Source organism: Heteronotia binoei, chromosome 21, assembly GCF_032191835.1.
Source record: "Heteronotia binoei isolate CCM8104 ecotype False Entrance Well chromosome 21, APGP_CSIRO_Hbin_v1, whole genome shotgun sequence".
Taxonomy (NCBI): Eukaryota; Metazoa; Chordata; class Lepidosauria; order Squamata; family Gekkonidae; genus Heteronotia; species Heteronotia binoei.
The window spans coordinates 29,305,541-29,328,616 of NC_083243.1; the positions used below are offsets into that span (position 1 = coordinate 29,305,541).

Here is a 23,076-nt window from a genome sequence, read left to right on the forward strand (position 1 = left end):
TCCTAGCATCTCCAGTTAAACGTGAAATACTGCAGACTGAGACCCTGAAGAGCTGCTGCCAGACCGAGTAGACAACTTTGACCTTGAGGGACCAACAGACTAATAAGGTATGACAGCTTCATGTGCACATCTGAGTCACTGCCTCTTAGCCCTACATTCCAGTCCTCCTAACCAAAGACACCATCAAAGTCAGTATTGTGTGCTCTGACTGGCAGCAGCTCTCTAGGGGTCTCAGGCAGAGGTCTTTTCACATCACTTACTGTCTGGCCCTTTTAACTGCAGATGCTGTGGATTGAACCTGGGTATCTTCTGCATGCCAAGGAGATGCTCTACCACTGAGCCCATTTCATTTGGCCTGATACTATCATCTAAGGAAGCCCTGTTGGTTTTAATACATTTCCAGGTAAGTAGGACTGCAACTTTCTTTGTCTGTAAAGTGACAATACAAAAGTCAGCCTAGATATATATTAAGAATGCGTTGGGTGATATTTTAAAAATGGAATTTATGAAGTGCAGAGATATCTACCAAAATGTTGCCATTCTGACAGGGCTTGAAGGTAGGTAGAAAACATCAGGTGGACTTCATTCTGTTGTGAAACCTCCTGGGCTAGACTCAAAGATGGGAACAGACTACTCAGAGGATAACCAGGATGAATTAGGGACCATCCTGGGGAAAGTAGATCAAGAGGCTCAGGAGACACCCAGCTCATTGGGCCCCCTCTTCCAGACCCAGAGTCCCTCGATCCTATGTCAAAGGACTTGACTCTGAAGGTGGAGTTCCAGACAGGGTTTCCAGCTCCCTGCTGGGATAAGGGATCACCTGCCCCATCTCCTGTTGCCCACTGCTACTCAGATCAGCAGCGGGAGAAAAATTACAAATGGCTGTTGGGCTGATGGCCTGATGTCACATGTAGGAAAAGCCTGGAAGTTACATCAGTCCTCTCTAAGAATCACTGTAAACTATAAGGTTTTACCATAGAGTTTCTGGCAATTCCTAAACTGGTGTGACATCACATCTTGGGTTTCCCTGGAATCAACACAGCTGCCCCCATGTCCCTGCCTCCTGGTGTCCTGCTGGTTGCCAGGCTGTGTCAGACATCCATAGCTTCAGATGATGTGGTCAATATGCCAGACCCATGGCAGCCAGCCCACTGCCTTGTGGGGTCTGGTTCCATCCAGACCACAAGTACCCCAGGTTCTCCTTCCATCTGGTTGGAACAGTACAGGCCCATGAGGAGGCTGCTCAGCAACAGTGAGGTGCTAGCCTGTGTTTCCTCTACTAAACCAGGTGACTGCCTAAGCACATCTAGTGCTTCATAGGACTGAGGCTGAATCAAAGCCTGGTCAGACGAATCCCAGGAACATGTGAGACCTCTTCCACTCTAGGACATTTTAGCCTTGGGCTGAACAGAAAGTCTTGGTGGTACAACCAGTTAGCATTGTTATCATGATTCTGTGTTTTGTTGGACCCAACTACATATAGCTGGGGAGGCACGATGGCTCAGTGGCAGAGCATCTGCTTGGTAAGCAGAAGGTCCCAGGTTCAATCCCCGGCATCTCCATAAAAAGGGTCCAGGCAAGTAGGCATGAAAAACTTCAGCTTGAGACCCTGGAGAGCCACTGCCAGTCTGAGTAGACAATACTGACTTTGATGCACTGAGGGTCTGACTCAGTATAAGGCAGCTTCATATGTTCATTTATTGCATCCCTGATTTCAGTGATCTGTAGAAAACTGGACCTGGATTCCAAATAGGGTTGCCAACTCCAGCCTGGGAAATCATTGGAGATTTGGGGCACTGTCTGCAGAGGGCAAACCTTGGAGAGGGAAGGGAGCTCAATGGGGATGTGATGCCACAGAGATCAGCAGGGCTTTTTTTGTAGCAGGAACTTCTTTGCATATTAGGCCATACCCCCTGGAGTAGCCAATCCTCCTGGAGCTTACAGTAGGCCCGGTACTAAGAGCCCTGTAAGCTCCAGGAGGATTGGCTACGTCAGGGGTTTGTGGCCTGATATGCAAAGGAGGTCTTGTTACAAAAAAAAGCTCTGGAGACCAGTCGTTCTTTTGTGAGAACTTCAGAGCCCAGCTGGTGGTTGGTAGCCCTACATTTGGGTACTTCTGAGGAATCCATAGACTGCTTTAAGCCCTTGCTATTGGAGTCAGAACACTTTCTGTGCAATTGAATTTATCTTTTTAAAATTGATTGATTTGATTAATAGGTTTCTAAACTGGCTTAAAGATGTTTTTGTCATTGTTGCTTATTTTGTTTTGTCAATGTGTCAGAAGTCTGCTGCCCTAGAGAGCCAGTTTGGTGTAATGGTTAAGAGTGGTGGATTCTAATCTGAAGAACCAGGCTTGATTCCTCACTCCTCCACATGCAGCTGCTGAGTGATTTTGGGTCAGTCACGGTTCTCTCAAGAGCAGGTCTCTCAGAGCTCTGTCAGCCCCACCTACCTCACAGGGTAGAGGAAGAGAAAGGAGATTCTAAGCTGCTCTGAGATTCTGACTGAAGGGCAGGGTATAAATCCAACTCTCCCCCTCCTCTAAAAGCGTGGTAGACATTTGTCAGATGTTGATAATTGTATAAAACAAAACAGTCATGATATCAGCTCTGACCGGGATAGCCCAAGCAAGCCTGATCTTGTCAGATCTTGGAAGCTAAGTAGGGCTGACTCTGGCAAGTATTTGGATGGGAGACCTTCAGAGAATACCAGTGTTGGGAGGCAGAGGCAAGCTATCAAGCCACTTCTCTGAATGTCCTCTATGCCCCAGTAGGAGTTGCCAGACGTTGCCATGGCTTGCAGGCATGGGCACAAACATGTACACACAAAAATGCAAACAAAAAACCCCAAAATGCCATGTTGTTGGAGTCACTGGCAAAGACACCCTGAAAGTATTACCTTTCACTATTGACTAGTTATTGTTCACACTTACGTATCAAGTGTGCATCCCCAATCTCTGTTTTATCACTTCCAGAACAAGAACAGTCATACAGTTTTATGCAGAATCAATGTGGGTATCCACGTCCTATGGCTTTTGTACATTCTGTCCTCGTGTATTACTAATTTGTCACTAACTAGGGCTGGTTGTTTTGCACACTAAGGAAAAAAACAAGCCTAACAGCTGACGGCACAATACAAGGAATAAGATATTTCTTAAATTAATAATCCCTGTGCATTTTGGGTTAGCTTCATTAGGGGATCTAGTAGGATAGGGGTTCCTTTTGCACATTAAACAGAATTCAACCATATTTCCTCTCAAAAATGAAATTGCATCCTTTGAAACTGGATTGCATACAATTTTTCAGAAATTAAATGCTGTTCTGCTTCAGGAGAATTTGGAAGTAGCCCATTAGGGGAGAAAGGGAGAGGTGTTGTTCCCCGGGCTGTTTGTTTTATTCCTTGCTTGTTTATTTGTTTGGTTTTTTTAATATTCCAGATGGGTCCCGAGCCAATGGGAGTGAATTGACATACGCAGTACATGTTGTACAAGGAGCACATACTTTTACAGTAAACATTGGTTGCTTAACCGTTGAGTAATGCTGCGGCAGTCATTTCCAATATTTTGCAAGCAATCAGTTTCGTGTAGTGTTTTGCCACTAAGCAATTTGTTAGTGGTTTTCCTTCCAGGCCAAACATATGTTGAAGGATGTAATTGCAAAAAGATGGGCTCTTGCTGATTGGGAATTTTAGTTGGGTTGTTCTCATGCCCCGAAAAACCAGAGCAAGGTCCATTCTCTGTATTCCCTTTATTTTTCAAAAGGTAAGAAACAGATGCAATTGCATTTTCTTCACGGCAGCGAGTAAGTTATATAGAACACCAAGCAGTGCTGCTGCAGACTGAGATTATGGGGATCTCCGTGTTCTATGGACAGAAAACATTTTCTGTTTAAAATACAGGACCATTTTCTGTCCTGCTTATGTCTTTGGACCCAGTCCATCGTTCTTGTTTTATAGTGTTCCCATATGTTACAATTCCAGCACGAAACTCCCAGGTAATTTACACATGTCATCTTTCATTCACTGCACTGATAGTGTTCATTGACGTTAACGACAGCATGTACTAACCTTGTTTTGGTTGGCGCAGTAAAACCGCAGTAGACGCAACTGAAAATATGTTATAAACTGAAAACATCAGTATATTTCATGGGGTACCTTTGTCCAAGTGATCAGTTTTTCCTAAGTCAGTGCCAAAACAAAGGGTGTATGGGTTCATACCTGTGGTGTTAGTTTTCAAGTGGGTATTTCTGTCTGTTTGTTTCCTGCTGTATCCCATGAGCTCAGAGAGTCTCCTTTGTAACTGGCTGCCAAAAGGTCACAATGGCTTCTATGACAGCCACATGATGCTTTAAATCTCCTGATTCTTTTGGCAGTTTCTGATGTTTTACATATTTAAACTTAAAAAAAATGATATCCCAACTTTTCAAGAGATGCTCGACACCATTGTTATTACCATAATGTGCAATCAATTCACATTAGCAGCCCCTATAAGAACATAAGAGAAGCCATGCTGGATCAGGCCAATGAGAGCTAGTTTGGTGCAGTGGTTAAGTGTTCGGACTCTTATCAGGGAGAACCGGGTTTGATTCCCCACTCCTCCACTTGCAGCTGCTGGAATGGCCTTGGATTAGCCATAGCTATTGCAGGAGTTGTCCTTGAAAGGGCAGCTGCTATGAGAGCCCTTTCAGCCCCACCCACCTCACAGGGTGTCTGTTGTGGGGGGAGAAGATATAGAAGATTGTAAACTGCTCTGAGTCTCTGATTCAGACAGAAGGGTGGGGTATAAATCTGCAGTCTTCTTCTTCCAGTGGCCCCATTCAGTCCAACACTCTGTGTCACACAGTGGCCAAAAAAACAGGTGCCATCAGGAGGTCCATCAGTCTACCTAGAAGCCCTCCCACAGTTGTCCCCCCAGCTCCAAGAATACAGAGCATCACTTGCCCCAGCCAGAGAGTTCCATCTATACCTTTGGCAACTAGCCACTGATGGACCCTCTCATGGAGTTTTAAAGCTGTTTGCTGTTGCCTTTCTTTGCATAGCAACTGTGGTCTTCTGTGGTCTCCCGTCCAAGTACTAACCATGACTGGCCCTGCTTAGCTTCCAAACTCTGATGTGCTCAGGTTACTCTAGGCCAGGGATGGCCAAACTTGCTTAAAGTAAGAGCCACATAGAATAAATGTCATGTCTGAGAGCCACAAGACATGAACATCAGATATCTGAGAGCAGGCAGGCAGGAAGGAAAATAGATGAAGGAGAGAAGAGGTGGACAGAAACTAACTTTAACTTCAAATGCATTCTCCAAGCTGCTGCCTGGCTTGGCTTGGAGAAATGATTTAAAGAGACAAATGCCTTCTCCAAGCAGGGCAGTGGGGGCTTTGAGAGCCACACAATATGAGCCACAGTTTGGCCACCTCTGGTCTAGGCTATTCAGGTTGCTAGTATTCTTCTTTTATATAAATGCAATTGTTACCTTCTTTTATACTTCAAAACCCTAAGAGTCTCCCCATCTGAATATAATTTGCAGCACCTTCACTTGTATGCCTTCTCCCAGTGGGTTTATATAACATCCACTTGTGAGGGTTCAATGGGACTAAATTAGGAAATAAAACTTGTGAGACCAATGAATTGAAACAAAAATCCCTTTAACTCAAAGTATTCCAACATACAGAACACAAGCAAGGGTCCCGTAGTGGACCACTTGGATATAACAATGGACATAAATGTGTAGTTGATAAGTTGTCTTCAGAAGAGGGTGTGGTGAGCCATGTCTTTTTCTCCAGTCCACAAAGGTGCTGGTTTCCTCTTGCAAAAAAAGAAATTAAGTTCCAAAAAACTGAATAACACAGTAACCAGCATGTGTTAGGTCTATCATATGACTACGTGGAAAAGAACAGTAAGATATGCTCTGACATTTAATATTAGCTAGCTGCTACAGTAGAAAAAAACAAGAGTCCAGTAGCATCTTAAAGACTACCAAAATTTGTGGCAGGATAGGCGCTTCCGTGAGTCACTGCTCACTTCTTCAGATAAGTTCATACCCTTCCATAAATTTTGTTAGTCTTTAAGATGCTACTGGACTCTTGCTCTTCTCTACTTGTAACAGCTAGCTAACATTAAATCTCAGAGCATATCTTACTGTTCTGCTACAGACAGACTAACATGGCTACCCATCTTGACATTAGCTGCTATCGATAGAAAAACACTGGAAACACACTCAAAATCTCATATTTATAACCTGAATCAGTTAAGTGTGGCAGACGACTAAATCATTTAAGGTTTAGAAAAGTGGTTGCCTGAAGTACAGTAATATAAATATTTAAATATATATATATATATTTTAAAAAACTTGGGAACCTTTTCATGACTTCAGGTAATGAAACTTGTATTTGTTTCAACGTACTGAATTGTCATGCTTTGTTCAGAGAGTATGCTCTGACTCTACTGCCCCTTATTCTTGTCTTTCTTTTTCTTTCTAATTTTATAAAATAAAAACACAGTAACCAGGCTACAGTTGGCAGCTGAAAAGTCTTCAGCTAGAACGTTAGACTTAAAATAACACAATTATGTTAATAATACAAGTTATACTAAATTTAATTCCCCCCTTTACTAATTAAGTTTCCAAATACATAAGGTTCTAATTACCTTATATGTTGAAAAAAGTCTAGTTATGGACAGATCATTACCTGATAGCGTTTAGACTTACTGCTTCAGTGGAGAGAACTGAGTCTGCACTGAGAGGTATCTATTTCAGGTTCTGTAAAATCTTTGAACATTGATTCAATTAATGTAAAACTTGGAAGGTCTTTAGTGAGGGAGGAGTATGTTCTATGCAAATTTGATGCCATTCTCTTTATAATAGCAGCTCCATACCCTCTACTAGATTCCCCATTGAAAGTAATGGAACCTGAAAAGCCACATAGCTTTGAATCCCAAGCTGATAATGTCCTACACAAACATAAGCAATTATGGAGCAACCCCCCCCCCCCCCGATCCTGGATATGAAAGTATAACTATTTTTCTCTTATCCCTGTAACTATAGTGCAGGGGTGGCCAAACTTGCTTAAACTAAGAGCCACATAGAAAAAAAGTCAGATGTCCGATAGCCACAAGATATGAATGTCAGATGTCTGAGAGCCTCAAGGCATTGTCAGGTGTCTAAGAACTGAAAGACATGAATGTCAGACGTTTGAGAGCCACAAGACAAGAAGGAAGAGGAGGAGGGAAGAAGGAAAGCAAATAGATGGGGAGAGAGATGTAGAAAGAAAGCAGCTTTAAATGCATTCTCCAAGCTGCCAGTTGGCTTGGCTTGGACAAGTGACTTAAAAAGACAAATGCCTTTTCTCCAAGCTGGCCAACGGGGCAGTGAGGGCTTCAAGAGACGCACAATGTGTGTGAAAGAGCCACAGTTTGGCCACCCCTGCTATAGTGCATACTGTAAATTGGTCTCTCTCAGGGTCTCAGGTCTCCAGTAGAGACAACCACAAACTGGCTCACAAATTTAAGTGTGTGATGAATTCTGGCCAATTCGTAGTTTGCAAAATGAAGATTGTGGCAGGTCAACTGGCATGAACTTTCCATGAACTTTCAAGATGTTCGTGGTGGTTCGTGCTGATTCATGAAAGGATATGTTTCCAGACAGACTTTCTTTGCTCAGTCTAAATGCTTATCAAACTAGAAAGCAAAAGGTGGGTGGAACTTGGAGGGCATGTAGAGGAGAATCTGGGGGTGGTCTCCTGTGACTTTGATGCCTCTCACTTGCACATGATCTGTTCTATGCACTCCTGAACCTCCTGAAACTACACCTGTCAAAATGATGGCCTGTCAGTTCCCCAGAAAACACTTTCCTGTAGGCATCTTATTTGGGGAGCCATAACTTGGACCCTGTGAATTCAATCCTTGCCAAGCATGGAATGCAGGTAGAGGAAAGTCAGCTGGAGAGCTCCTGTGAGTTTGGTGTATCTAGCATGCTGGAGGGCATTCTATTACCTCATGAACTGAACAGGATAATTGGGCAGCTAAAAATTCATGATGATTCGTGGTTTGCAAAACAGGCATACCGCGAACAATGAACCGAACTGAACCATATTGTCCTGGTTCGTGCCCATCCCTAGTTTCCAGGGTCTCAGAAATGCTACCTGAACCTAGGATCTTCTCCATGCAAAGCTGCTGTTCTTCCATGGAACCCTGATCAACTCTGTACATGATTGCATGGTAAATAAGTGACAATCTACTACTTTCCAGTCTTGTCTTCACACTTTCAAATGTGGATCAGAAAACTGAACAATCACTTCACATAGGAAACTGGCAAAGCCCTAAATGCATCCTTATCATAGAAGATGAAGAAGAAGATATTGGATTTATATCCCGCCCTCCACTCCGAAGAGTCTCAGAGTGGCTCACAATCTCCTTTACCTTCCTCCCCCACAACAAACACCCTGTGAGGTGGGTGGGGCTAAGAGAGCTCTTACAGCAGCTGCCCTTTCAAGGACAACCTCTGCCAGGGCTATGGCTAACCCAAGGCCATTCCAGCAGGTGCAAGTGAAGGAGTGGGGAATCAAACCCGGTTCTCCCAGATAAAAGTCTGCACACTTAACCACTACACCAAACTGGCTCTCATAGAGTTGTCCTGCCCTATGTTCCTCCACAATTTCTTAACATGAGAATGAGGAGGCAAGGCGCCAGCTAGTTTTAAAACATTCTTTAACTTTCTGCTGGAAATTCTGCATTTGCCATATTTTCTTGCTGTGATCTGTTGTTTGTTTCACAAAGTGAGGAAGGAGAGTGGCAGCTTTCCCATTGTTCTCTATGGGGGAATTTTTTCAGGGGGGCTGGAGTGTCTACTTTCCAATCAAATGACACCAAAATTGCATGGAACTGAGGAATGCCTGCCCCTTAATACTATCCAAATTTCAGGTGAATTGGTCAAATGGTTCCAATTCTATGGACCCCTAACAAGGTGCCCCCAGGCGCTGTATTTTTAGAGAGAAGAGTCACTCTCCACCACTAGAACGGAAGAGGGAGGGTGGATGGCTGTTGTGTTATTATTGCCTGTGGAGGACTTGTGGGGTGGGGCGTGGCTGTTTTTCAACCAAATTACACCAATACTCTAACAACTACATTACTCACATGCTGGATACTCAATACACTATCTGATAATGGGTGGTGATGCCTTGCTGGAAATCCCAGAGGGCCTGACAGCTTGTAGGGAGCATTGCCCCTCCAGGAAATACTGGGGGCTTGAGCCCTGCTCCTCCCCTGTAGTTTATGCCCCTGAATGATTGATCCATTGGTCCATCATTGTCAGTATTGTCTACTCAGACCGGCAACAGCTATCCATGGTCATTCACATCATATACTACCTAATGTATTTTTAACTGGAGATGCCAGGGGTTGAACCTGGGACCTTCTGCATGCTAAACAGATGCCAAACTGAACCAAAGCAAGATAATATGTGCAATAAAAGGAGGGTGATCTGTGAATTTGCCTGCCAAGATTGCAAAGTTTGCCTTGCTAGCTGTGATCCAGGATGCTGGAGCATGCCTTTCTGTTACCATTCCCATCATCAGTCCTACTTTACTTCCAATAATACTTTATTAATTTCAGTGATGGCCTACCCCACTACAGGTGTTCTAACTAATCTAATTTCTGAAATATGCTTTTTTAGAGAGAGCCACAATCCTCTTACGCTCTTTCCCCCCCTCTTTTAACAGAGCAATTTCCTCTTTGGAGAGAGGTCGATGCATCCCTCAGTCCTTGCTGCTGTTTTATGTTACCTATCACAGGTTGGTGCTTTATCAGGAGGATAGGAGGGTTTGGGAAGACATTGCTTGCCTCTGAGCATCTGCAGAGTATAATTCTGAAATTTTGAAAAGCCACCTTTCCCATTCTTCCTCTTTTTAAATTTCTCTGATTGAAATGAAATTGATTCAAAGCAGATTCCACATTCCTAAAAAGGGAAGAAATTGGATAAAGAGGAATTAAGAGAATGTATGGTAACAATGCTAAGTGCCTCACCGTGTCCATTGGAGTAGCCATGTTAGGCTATTAATGATGCAAAAGGCAGAAGCGTTGACCTCAATGGAGCTAGACTGCTTTTATGGAGAGAAGATGTGCACAGCAAAGAAATTTTGTCAGAGTCAACAACTGAGACTTTTCTGCTACAAAAGAGGCAAGATGCATTCGGAACCCCAATACTGCTTGCCTCTTCAGCAGAAATAAGAAATAACAGGAGAAAGTCATGTCAGACTAACCTGATCCCTTTTTTTGAGAAAGTGACTGCCTTGCTGGATCAGAGGAATGCTGCAGACATAGTTTATTTATTTTATCAAATTTATATTCCTCCCTCCCCTAATGGGCTCAGGGCATCTGACAACAGTTAAAAGCCACATAGAAAATTAAAAACAATATACTATCAAATCAATTCCACACATTTTTAACCATAATATCCAAAATGCATGTCAATGTTTTTGAATATCTTTATTTATCCAATGGGATTGTCACTGCTGTGGGGCATTTGTTACCTCTTCTTAACCACTGAAGGCAAGCTTAAATAGTTCAGTCTTACAGGCCCAACTATCTTGATTTCAGTAAGGCTTTTGATAGGGTTCCACACACTATCCTTGTTGACATTGGCAAAATGTGGTCTGGATCCTGTTACCATTAGATGGATAAATCAAAGATTTTAGGTTTTCACGGCTGGTAACATCATTAGGGTTTGCAGAATCTTTCACTGGCTGGTCACATTCAACAGCCAGTTTCCTTATCACTACCCTTCCAGGAAGCCCCACCAAACAATGGGCACATCCACAAACCTATTGCCCTTTCACTACACCCCCTCCAGCCTAGAAATAGCAGCTCTCCAGCAGCCCTGGCCTCACCCAATGCACAGCAGCCAAGAAGGTCAGAGCGCCTGCTCCGGCTGCAACGCCACTGAGGATGTTCTCCGCAGCTGAGAACGAAACGTCTGGAAGAAAAACTTTCTCCAGTAGAACACGGCACTTGAGCCCGAAAGATTCTACAAACCCTAAAGTTGATAAATCACACCCAAAAAGTGCTTGTGAATAGTTTCTCATCCTCTTGGAGAGGAGTGACAAGTGGAGTGCCTCAAGTATCTGTCCTGGGGCCTGTTTTGTTCAACATCTTTATAAATGATTTGGATGAAGGAACTGAGGGTATATTTATTAAATCTGCAGATGATACTAAATTGGGAGGGGTTGCAAATACAGCAGAAGACAGAAACAGGATATAGGATATAGGATGACCTTGACAGGCTGGAAAACTGGGCTGAAATCAATAAAATGAATTTTAACAGGGATAAATGTAAAGTTCTGCATTCGGTAGGAAAAATCCAATGCATGGTTTAGGGGAGACTTGTCTTAACAGTAGTATGTGTGAAAAGGATCTAGGGGTCTTAGTGGACCATATGCTGAACATGAGTCAACATGTGAAGCAGTGGCTAAAAAGGCAAATGCAATATTGGGCTGTGTTAATAGGAATATAATGTCCACGTGAAATGATGGTATCGCTTTACTCTGCTCTGGTAAGACCTCACGGAGTACTGTGTTTAGTTTTGGGCACCATATTTTAAGAAGGATATAGACAGGGCTTTTTTTGAGCAGGAACACAGTTCCAGCTGGCTTGGCGTCAGGGGTGTGGGCTAATATGTAAATGAATTCCTGCTGGGCTTTTTCTAAAAAAATGCCCTATTTGAAACAATGGTGACATCAGAGGGTGTGGTATATGCAAATAAGTTCCTGCTGGGCTTTTTCTACCAAAAAAGCCCTGCACATAGACAAGCTGGAACAGGCCCAGAGGAGAGCAACAAAGGTGGTGAGGGATCTGGAGACCAAGTCCTACGAAGAAAGGATGAAGGAGCTGGGCATGTTTAGCCTGAAGAGGAGGCGGCTGAGAGGTGATATGATCACTGTCTTCAAGTACTTGAAGGACTGTTATATAGAGGATGATGCAGAATTGTTTTCTGTGGCCCCAGAAGGTAGGACCAGAACCAACAGGTTGAACTTAAACCAAAAGTGTTTCCAGCTCAACATTAGGAAGAACAAATGGTTCCTCAGTGGAACAGGCTTCCTTGGGAGATGGTGGGCTCTCCTTTTTTGGAGGTTTTTAAAGAGGCTGGATGGCCATCTGACAGCAATGCAGATCCTGTGACTGTAGGGGGGAGGTGGTATTTGTGAATTTCCTGCATTGTGCAGGGGAGTGGACTAGATGACCCTGTAGGTCCCTTCCAACTCTATGATTCTATGAAACTTCCAGTTGTGTGTATGGTGCTCCGCACCAATATTCCCTCTAAGGTGAGTTAGTGTGAGCTAGTTCACAGTTTTTAGAATCCAGCTCACGCATTTTTGTCTTAGTTCAGGAAAAAATGGCCCCAGAACACATTAATTTATGCAGTAGCTCACAACCTTAATGTCAATATTCCCTCTAAGGTGAGTTAGTGTGAGCTAGTTCACAGTTTTTAGAATCCAGCTCACGCATTTTTGTCTTAGTTCAGGAAAAAATGGCCCCAGAACACATTAATTTATGCAGTAGCTCACAACCTTAATGTCAATAGCTCAAGAAGTAGAATTTTTGTTCACAAGATTCCACAGCTTAGCGAGAGTATCACTCCCCACATGTGCTTGTATCTGAGATGCGTGTGGCTTTTGTGTTGTCCCATGGCTATAACTTTGGTCTTCCATGTTTGCATTTCATTCCACACTGACCCTGCACAGATTGTGCAAACGAACCTGCGTGTGAACATCAGTCTGCAGTGCTGTAATTCAATCAGGAATAATCCTTTGGAAAGAGAACAGTTTCCATGCAGTGTAAACGCAAAATGAAGCATGTGAAGCATTAGGTGTCATCAGGGTATCCAGAGTTCATGTTTCTACCCGCCCCCCCCCCCCGTCCTATGAGAAGTAATGTCGTATGGGGGAGGGGACTGCTCTGAGAGTGTTGAAAGAATGCTGTGAGGGCCAGCAAACTCTGCAGGATTCGTACTGTACTCAAAATGGTGAGTAATGAGTTGCTGACTTGCAACAGAGACACAGCTGTGAAGCTGGTGGAGTCGTTTCAATAAAACATCAACTTCTCAAGGAAAATTGGCTGTAGAATGAGAACAGATGGAGTATTAGAAGAAAAAAATCAGCTTGCAAGCGAACCCCTGAAGTCTCCACCTTTTCCTTGGGACCATTCCCCCTGCCCAAGACCCTTGTAGCTGTTGCTGCCACCAACTTTTTTTCTTAATGATGTTTTGATTTTTTTTGTGGTTAACATTTGATTACAGTGTATGTAATATTTGCAGTCTGGTGTTTCACGGAGTTCAGGTTTTAAAACTGGACAAAACCCTTTCCTTGCTCAAAGGAATGAACAAACAAACAAACAGACAGACAAACAAGACCAACCCTGAACTGCTGGGTTGTTTTAATTTTGAGCCAATCCACTTGAGAACAGATTACTCAGTCAGAGTTGCAGTGATATCTAAGGACTGTGGAGATTTGCATAATCATCCTCACCATCATCATCATCATCTTCTTCTTCTTTTCCACCTCCTCCTCCCCCCGCCCCCCCCCCAAAAAAAAATCAGTGCCAGTGCCACTAGGAAGAGTTAAGATGGAACCACAGGCTCCAGCATCTGGTTATCATGAAGAAGGAAGATGAATCCCTGGGGACAAAAAACATCTGTCACTATCTGGCCTCAATTACTGGGTAGCATACTTCTCAGGTCAATAGAATTACCATCTATGGACCACTTGAGCTTTTGAGGTCTCTTCCCAGAGATCATCACCTTGTTTTGGCAAAATTAATGTTTAAAACCTCACCCTTACAGAAATTACCCAGTTTTTACAACATCTGGCCTATATGGGTTAAGGGGCTCAACACCGTATAGGAGGAGAGAGACCTTCTGACCAGGTCAGTTATCTCCTGTGGTTATTTTGGACCTTTTAAAGAACAACACCAGCAAGTCCTTCATCAGTGAATCACGCCAAGGCCATTGTACATCATCACCCTCTTGATTCACCATTTTCTGCGTGGCCTCTAAACCAGGATATAGAGGTTATTCTTTTTATGAGATCTGTAAGACCCAATGTGTACATTACAACTGTATTATGGCCAATGAGGGAAAAAATGCCTCTGTATGCTTAGAGGGCTCTGACCTGGTTAGCCCAGGCTATCTGGATCTCATCAGATTTTGAAAGCTAAGCAGGGTCAGCCCTGGTTAGTACTTGAATGGGAAGTCCAAGGTTGCTACAACAGAGATAGACAATGGCAAACCACCTTTCTTTATCTCTTGCCTTGGCAGCCCTACAGGACAGGAAAGTGAAATTGTAACGGGCAATGAAGAGAGGGCGAAACTGCTCAATTCCTACTTTTCCTCAGTCTTCTCTTTTGAGGGGAACGGTGCTCAACATGGCAAAAACAGAACATATAAGGAAGGTATGAAGTTCCAACCTAGGATCAGCATAGGGGTAATACATAAACACCTAGTTTCTTTAAATGAAAGTAAGTCCTCAGGGCCAGATGAATTGCATCCAAGGGTTCTAAAAGAGCTTGCAGATGTAATTTCTGAGCCTGGCTATTATTTTTGAGATATCTTGAGAACAGGAGAGGTGCCGGAAGATTGGAGGGAGATTAATGTTGTCCCCATCTTCAAGAAGGGGAAAAAAGATGATCTGGGTAACTACCGACCTGTCAGCTTGATGTCTATACCTGGAAAAGTTTTAGAACAAATCATCAAACAGTCGGTCCTGGAACATTTAGAAAGAATGGATGTGAGTACTTAGAGCCAGCATGGGTTTCTCAAGAACAAGTCATGTAAAACTATCCTGATCTTTTTTTTTGAGAAAGTGACTACCTTGCTGGATCGGGGGAATGCTGTAGACGTCGTTTATCTTGATTTCAGTAAGGCTTTTAATAAGGTTCCATAGTGTCCTTGTTGACAAGTTGGTAAAATGTGGTTTGGATCCTGTTACCATTAGGTGGATCTGTAACTGGTTGACAGATCGCACCCAAAGAGTGCTTGTGAATGGTTCCTCATCCTCTTGGAGAGCAGTGACAAGTGGAGTGCCTCAAGGATCTGTCTTGGGAGCTGTTTTGTTCAACATCTTTATAAATGATTTGGATGAAGGAATAGAGGGAATGCTTATTAAATCTGCAGATGATACTAAATTGGGAGGGGTTGCAAATACAGTAGAAGACAGAAACAGGATACAGGATGACCTTGACAGGCTGGAAAACTGGGCTAAAATCAATAAAATGAATTTTAACAGGGATAAATGTAAAGTTCTGCATTTCGGTAGGAAAAATCCCATGCATAGTTATAGGATGGGGGAGACTTCTCTTAGCAGCAGTATGTGCAAAAAGGATCTAGGAGTCTTATGCATCATACTAAACATGAGTCAACAGTGTGATGCGGTGGCTAAAAAGGCAAATGCAATTTTGGGCTGTATCAACAGAAGCAGATCTTTTTTTGAGCAGGAATGCAGTTCCGGCTGGCTTGGTGTCAGGGGGGTGCAGCCTAATATGCAAATAAGTTCATGCTGGGCTTTTTCTACAAAAAGCCTCATGTGAAACATTGGTGATGTCAGAGGGTGTGGCATAATATGCAAATGAGTTCCTGCTGGGCCTCTTCTACTAAAAAAGCCCTGAACGGAAGTATAGTGTCTGGATCACATGATGTGATAGTATTGCTTTACTCTGCTCTGATAAGACCTCGCCTGGAGTATTGTGTTCAGTTTTGGGCACCACATTTTAAGAAGGATATAGACAAGCTGGAACGGGTCCAGAGGAGGGTGACGAAGACGGTGAGGGGTCTGGAGACCAAGTCCTTTGAGGAAAGGTTGAAGGAGCTGGGGATGTTTAGCCTGGAGAGGAGGCGGCTGAGAGATGATATGATCACCATCTTCAAGTACTTGAAGGGCTGTCATAAGAGGATGGTGTGGAATTGTTTTCTGTGGCCCCAGAAGGTAGGACCAGAACTAGTGGGTTGAAATTAAATCAAGAGTTTCCGGCTCAACATTAGGAAGAACTTCCTGACCATTAGAGCGATTCCTCAGTGGAACAGGCTTCCTCAGGAGGTGGTGGGCTCTCCTTCCTTGGAGGTTTTTAAACAGAGGCTAGATGGCCATCTGACAGTGATTAAGATCCTGTGAATTTGGGGTAGGTATTTGTGAGTTTCCTGCATTGTGCAGGGGGTTGGACTAGATGACCCTGGAGGTTCCTTCCAACTCTATGATTTTCTGAATTCTATGAATTCTAGGGTTGCCATATTGCTGATATGGAATAGCGCTGGAATTAGTGAAGGCAAAATCAGAGTGTATGGATCAGGCTGTCTTGTCAAAGAACCAGTTAAGAAACAAATGATGCACACTGAAAAGATTAGGGTTTGTATCCTGGGGTTACTACCTACTGTAATGCTATTTAATAGAGGTTCACTAAGGAATGGATGGTTCCATTTATTCCTTGATATGTTTCTATTCTGTCTTTCCTTTCATCCATGGAAGGTCAACGTGTCTCATGAAGTGTCAAATAGGCACTTCACCAAAAAATGAACTAGGACCAGGCTCATTTTTGGCTGATTCATCTGTAGTAGAGGATTCAATAAAACAAGCCCCCTTGTAGGTCGGCAGGCCAAGTTAATGTAATATCTGAGGGCATGTCTTCAATACTAACAGACTTGGGCTTGTTTCTATCACCACCAGAAGGTTTGCAACCCAAAACGCCCCACTTTCAAGAGAAGAGGAGTGAAAATTATGCTCCTCTGGTAGAAATGCTTCCATCCAGAGAAGTGACATGGTGGATCCAACAAATGGCATCCACCAAAGGATCTTGGGAATTTCACTTGAAACAGGTCCTCCAAATTCTCATCTTCACATCCTTATGAGGTTCCCAGTTCTCTGGAGAAGGCAATGGCTATTAAAGCAGCTTAGGTTTATAATGCAGATATGAGTCTTTTCAGGGGTTGTTTTGTAAAAAAATAGGTGTTGGAGCTCATCCAGGGATTGTTATGCAGTTGCACCTACTATTCAATGGACAAGGAGGTGGCACTCTCAGAAGGAGGAGGTGGAACTCTCAGAAAGGTTCAGGAGCTGTGCTCCTGTGAACTCCACTGAATTAGTGAATCTCTGTGCTCCTGTGAGCTCTCACTGAATAAAAAAGGCCTGAGTCTTAAGAACATAAGAGAAGCCATGTTGGATGAGGCCAATGGTCCATCCAGTCCAACACTCTGTATCACACAGTGGCCAAAAATTTGGCTATCAGTGGCTCTTAGCCACAGTGTGTGTGTGTATCCTCTGCTCCATATTTTTATCTAACCCCCTCTTGAAGCTGGCTATCCTTGTGGCCGCCGCCACCTCCTGTGGCAGTGAATTCCACATGCTAATCACCCTTTGGGTGAAGAAGTACCTCCTTTTATCCATTCTAACCCGACTGCTCAGCAATTTCATCGAATGCCCACGAGTTCTTGTATTGTGAGAAAGGGAGAAAAGTACTTCTTATTATTAATTGTTATTATTATTAATAGTCTTTTTATTAATGGAAACACTAGAGTTACAGACCAGCTTTCTTTTTGTATTGTTTTCCTTGCCTTAAAATGGAAAATACTGTGCAAGTACATGGGATTATCTTTTATTTTTCCTTACACTTGTATGTAATCTCTACCAAATGACTCCAAGTTTGCAAAAGTCTACTGCTGTAAATCAGAAAATAAAATACTATGAATCTTACCAATTATTTTTAAAGAAAGCCTGAGCTAATGAATCAACTTGAGCTGCTGTTGTACAAATGATGAATTGAACCACCACAAGCTAACTCAAAGCATGGCTAGCTAGTCTATGGGATAAAACATCAATTAGAACCCTCCACCAGTCTATGGGATAAAACATCAATTAGAACCCTCTGCATTTCATAATAGGTTGGATCCAAATGCTTTCTCCACTGGAGAAAAAGGAAGGAGGGGTCACTTGACTGTCCAAAAAGGCTATAGTGGGGATTGCAGGTTGGCATTTGCTGCTGCCACCACCGCAGATGAGCGAGAGGAAAGAAGAGCATCCAACCCCAGTGGGGACATCATGTTTGGTGTAGTGGTTAAGTGTGCAGACTCTTATCTGGGAGAACCGGGTTTGATTCCCCACTCTTCCACTTGCACCTGCTGGAATGGCCTTGGGTCAGCCATAGCTCTGACAGAGGTTGTCCTTGAAAGGGCAGCTGCTGTGAGAGCCCTCTCAGCCCCACCCACCTCACAGGGTGTATGTTATGGGGGAGGAAGGTAAAGGAGATTTTGAGCCGCTCTGAGATTCAGAGTGGAGGGCAGAATATAAATCCAATATCATCATCTTCTTCTTCTTCGTCGTCGTCTTCTTCTTCAGTTGGTGCTCTATCCTATCAAACATCTATTGTTTTTAGCATAGAGATTTGGGAAATTCCTAGAGCACTGGCTGAAAGTGACCTCAGTTCTGCAGTCAGGCACAGCCCTAGCCCAAAATCTCCCAAGGGCAACCCAAAACCTCCATGAATAAGGTTTGGGGCTCTAGTAAGGAGTAACTAACCTGTACAAAACTAACCTGGCTGGATCTAACCCAATCTCTTTATCTACTTTTAGGTCATCATTGATGAAAACCAACTAGACCAGGTGAATCGAACTCATTTGCTATGAGGGCAAGATCTGACAAGAATGAGACCTTGTCGGGCCAGGCCATGTGCATCGTAAAATATGCCAGATAGCAGAGATATAAGCTTTATAAAGGACACAGACAAGCACAATTAAAGATTTTTCAAAAAAACTTTTAAAAACATGCTTAAAACATTAGTATTCATTGGTCTTAAAGGTGCTTTCTTTGTATCTCTCCCATGAGATCCAGGGAACTGGGCAAAGGAAGCTCTGGCTCTTTCCTTCCTTCCCCAGGAGCCCAGTAGGGGGAGGAGCCTCAATCAATAGAAGGAAGAGAGTCTTGGCTCAGGAGCTTTGCTGTGTGATTGAGAGTCTGGCAAAGCAAGCTCTCCCTCCTCCCTTCCTCCCCAAGGGAGGAGCCTCAGCCAATGGAGAAAATAGAGGTTTTGCTCTGTAGCTCCTATGCAATTGAGCAAGCCTTGCAAAGCAAGCTGTGATGCAGAAGGAAGCAAGAGAGAGGGAGAAGGAAGCAGATGACAGTCAGTTGCTCGGGGGCGGGGGGGGCTGATAGGAGCCCTCCGGGGGCCTGATTTGGCCCCCGGGTCACATGTTTGACACCCCTGAACTAGACCTTTTTCCAGTTGTCAGACATGAAGCCCAGAATCTCTTTGTTAAATAAGTTAAGTGCTGGGAGAGGAACATTCCCTTTAATGGAAAACTTCTGTATAATAGTCATAGCAGGAACTCTACTGTGGTTGGCACTTTCACTATGGATTGGCTTAATAGTCAATCTGGCACTAAATAATGCTTAAGTGAGACATAAAACAATCTAAGTTCATTTATGTAGACCATAGATAAAAATATATAGTCTTTCTAATCTCATTGAGATTCAAAGTTACAATGGAAAAGGGCTTAATTTTATAGTAGGCTAAATATTCTTCCGACATCTGTTAGCAAATTGTCTGAAAGAGTAGAGATGAAATTGAATGAGGATTTGTTTTTTGTTTTCGGTAAAAAGCTGGACTCCAAAGATGAGGCTAAAAAATTTTCACCAAAAGACAAAAAAAAAGTATTAATACATCTCTTCAAAACCAATCAGAATAGATTCTATAGAAAATTGGCATCCAATTCTTTCTACTTTCTTTTCACCTTTCTTTGCACGCTAACTCGGTATGATCTTTCCAAATGCATACTGAATCATTAGAAACGATCCTCCCAAATGCATACCAAATCATTAGAAACAAGCATGGGAACAATTAATATAATTTGGAGAGCCTGAGAATTTTCCATTAAGGGACAGACAGGGCGTCCGCAATTTATGAGACGATTGCAACACAACTCCCAGCTTTATGTCCCATGGATTTAGCCATTCACACTGATGTGGTTATCCTTGGTGTTGAGCTTGAAGAAAGGTAATTCAGTTGAAATTAAGCAGTCTGCCTCATTTGGTCAAGGACTGAGCAAGGATTACATGTGGTTCATTGACTATGAAATACTCCCCCATTCATTTAAGTTCCGGGTTCATGTTTACTGCCCTAGCAGTTGATCAAGAGTCATTAAAGCTGCAAACCATGTGTAACATACAAGGCTAGTTCCAGGTCTTGGGGGGCCCAGGGCAGACAGGGCACCAGTCCCCCCCCCCCAATGCTTTCCTTTCCATCCCTACTCCTGTGCACACTCCCTGCCTATGTCCCCTTCTCCAATTTACAAGTCCTCCCACTGCTCATGCTCAATTGCCTCCACAACCTAGATATCTTTTCTTCAACAGCAATGGTCGCAGTCTATGCAGCTGGGAGTGCTGCTGCTATTGTCACCAAAAGTGCCACCACTGAGCACCATCCCCATGCCTTTCCTAACTGACTCTAGGCAGCTGGGAGCATGGCTGCAGAGGTGGCAGGGGAGGTGCATGAATGCAAGTCAGCAGCAGTGGGCCCCACCAAAAGTCCTGGACCCTGGCAGATGCCCCACCTCAGGGTATGCTGATGCAAGTTCAGATGGTATATGTTGTGCTTGCCTCAAACATCAAGGTAGGCCACTCTGACCTGGATAGCCCAGGCAAGCCTGATCTCATCCAATCTTGGAAGCTAAGCGGGGCTGACTCTGGCAAATACTTGGATGGGAGACCTCCAAAGAATACCAGGCCCAGGATGCAGGGGCAGGCAATAAAAAGCCATCTCTCTGAATGTCGAAACCCCAGTAGGGATCACCAGAAGTCAGCCATGACTTCCTGGCATGCACACATACTAGGCTTGCGTTTTGGAAGATGTGTGTGTTTGCCTTTAAATCTCAGTGAGCCTGAAGCTCATGGGGGCAGGGCAAGCAGGCAGAGCCATGTGTGTTAGAAAAGAAGAGAAGCAGCCCAGTCCCTCTGTTTGATTTGCATTCCTTTCAAAAGCTATTTTATAGTGAAAAGAGTTAACTAGAACCTGATTATGGGATAGAAGAAAACTACACCCCCTAGACTTCTCTCTCCTTAAGTTGGTTGAAATACAGCAGATTGTTACATTCAGGATCTCTGGTGAGTAAAACTATACCATTGACCTAGGGAGATCACAAAAGTGTGGGTGTACAAACTGTTTATTTTGGCTGCTTTGTGAGGATGTGTGTGTTTACTTTAATTTAGTGGAAGCACAGTTGCTGGGTAACAAAAGGCAAAAAAGAGAATGAGGAAATGGACTGTATTCAGGGGAATTGCACTGCTGTTTGTTTGTTTGTTTGGAATGGGAAAGTCTCCTGGCTCCACCCCCAAAGTCCCCAGATATTTCCTGAGTTGGACCTGGCAACCCTAACACATACACACACATGTACACAAAGAAATGCTGACAAAATTTTAAAACCATCATCAAATGCCAATTCCCCCATTATTCTGTGTTAAAATTTTTATGAGTTGTTGAAAAGAGTCTCCTGTTTGCATTGATTTCTGGGATTTGTGACAAGTATGTTCGTGTTGTTGTTCGGGTTGTTTCTGATGTCTTTTCTTCCTTCTTTCTCTCTTCCCTTCCTTATCTTCTTCACTCATCAGTGCACTTGGGCTTTATTTGCCCAGATTTCCATTTCATCCTCTTGGCCTTGGCAACCCCTGCGATTTTGTCTGCAACCACCCATGAATCATCATGTCAAATATAGCACAGTTAACATCACCCTGCCCACCAATTTCTCCTGCTCCTCCTCCTCTTTTCTTCAGATGGCTCAACAGAAAATACCATTTCTTCAGCTACAGTCGGAGGAGCCCTCAGAGAAGTCTCTGGAATATAGTTCCAAAATAATAAATAACAATTTGTGAAAATAATATATTCCAGCTGTCAGGCCATTACTGTTATTAGAATATGCTCTCCTAGCAATGGATTAAAGTTGCTTCTTTGAAGTCATGGTTTATCTCTTCTTTTCAATGTATATTACTGAAATATTTCTGAAAGAAGGTCCCTTGAAATGTTACAAGTGGAAGCCTACTCAAAATCTTGATTATTGAACCACTTGTTTTGAACTAGCTACTACTTTTTCAAATTAGGGGCTCATTCTAGTTCAGGTTCAAAGTAATCAACAGCTCTTACAAAAAAGAGCCTTGTAAGCAATGTTCCCTCTAAGCTGCAGAGTCCTGTGAGCAAAAATTCTACTTTGTGAGCTACTGGCATTAAAGTCGTGAGCTACTGCATAAATTATTGTGCTTGGGGCCATTTTTCCTGAACTAAGACAAAAAGGTGTGAGCTGGAGGTTAAAAATCTGTGAGCTAGCTCATGCTAACTCAGCTTAGAGGGAACACTGCTTGTAAGCTCTTGGAGGATTGGCTACATCAGGGGTGTGTGGTCTAATATGGGGAGGGACGGTGGCTCAGTGGTAGAGCATCTGCTTGTTAAGCAGAAGGTTCCAGGTTCAATCCCTGGCATCTCCAAAAAGGGTCCAGGCAAGAAGGCATAAAAATACTCAGCTTGAGACCCTGGAGAGCCGCCGCCAGTCTGAGAAGACAATACTGACTTTGATGGACCAAGGGTCTGATTCAGTTTAAGGCAGCTTCATATGTTCAATATGCAAAGGAGCTCCTGCTAGAATTCCACCTTGCCTATTGTTAATCTGCTCCTGCAAACTCTCAAGTTGGCCTGGGTTGAAGTCTCTAACCCTAATCCTTAGGAGGGGAATGGCAAAAGTCTTTACCTACTAGGGTGACAGAAGACCAAAATTACACTGATTCAAACCCCTCTGGAGCCATTGGATTTTTGACCCTCTTCCTTTGTCCTTGTTTTGCCCACTCTTGATTCTTGGCTTTCCCTGCTTTGATTTGACTCTCAATCTCTGCTTTCCCTTTCTCGGTCTCTGTTCCTTTCTGGCTCCCAACCATCGCTTGCAACCAGGTTTCTGCTTTTTGTCACATCTCATGTAAGCTTCTCAATTTAAGAACCTTTAAAACCTCCCGGAGTGCTTCTTCTGGGCCTGTTCCCAGTTTTCCAGTCATATCTCTGCTATTACCTGGCCTCTCACTT

General features: G+C 43.4%; 1 non-coding gene across 1 annotated transcript; it reads left to right on the top strand.

Moving 5' to 3' along the window:
- The first annotated feature begins 22,423 nt into the window (after window positions 1-22,423).
- On the top strand, window positions 22,424-22,490 carry TRNAN-GUU (transfer RNA asparagine (anticodon GUU)). Its single transcript has one exon. It is a non-coding gene; the product is annotated as a tRNA-Asn (tRNA).
- Window positions 22,491-23,076: the final 586 nt, after the last annotated feature.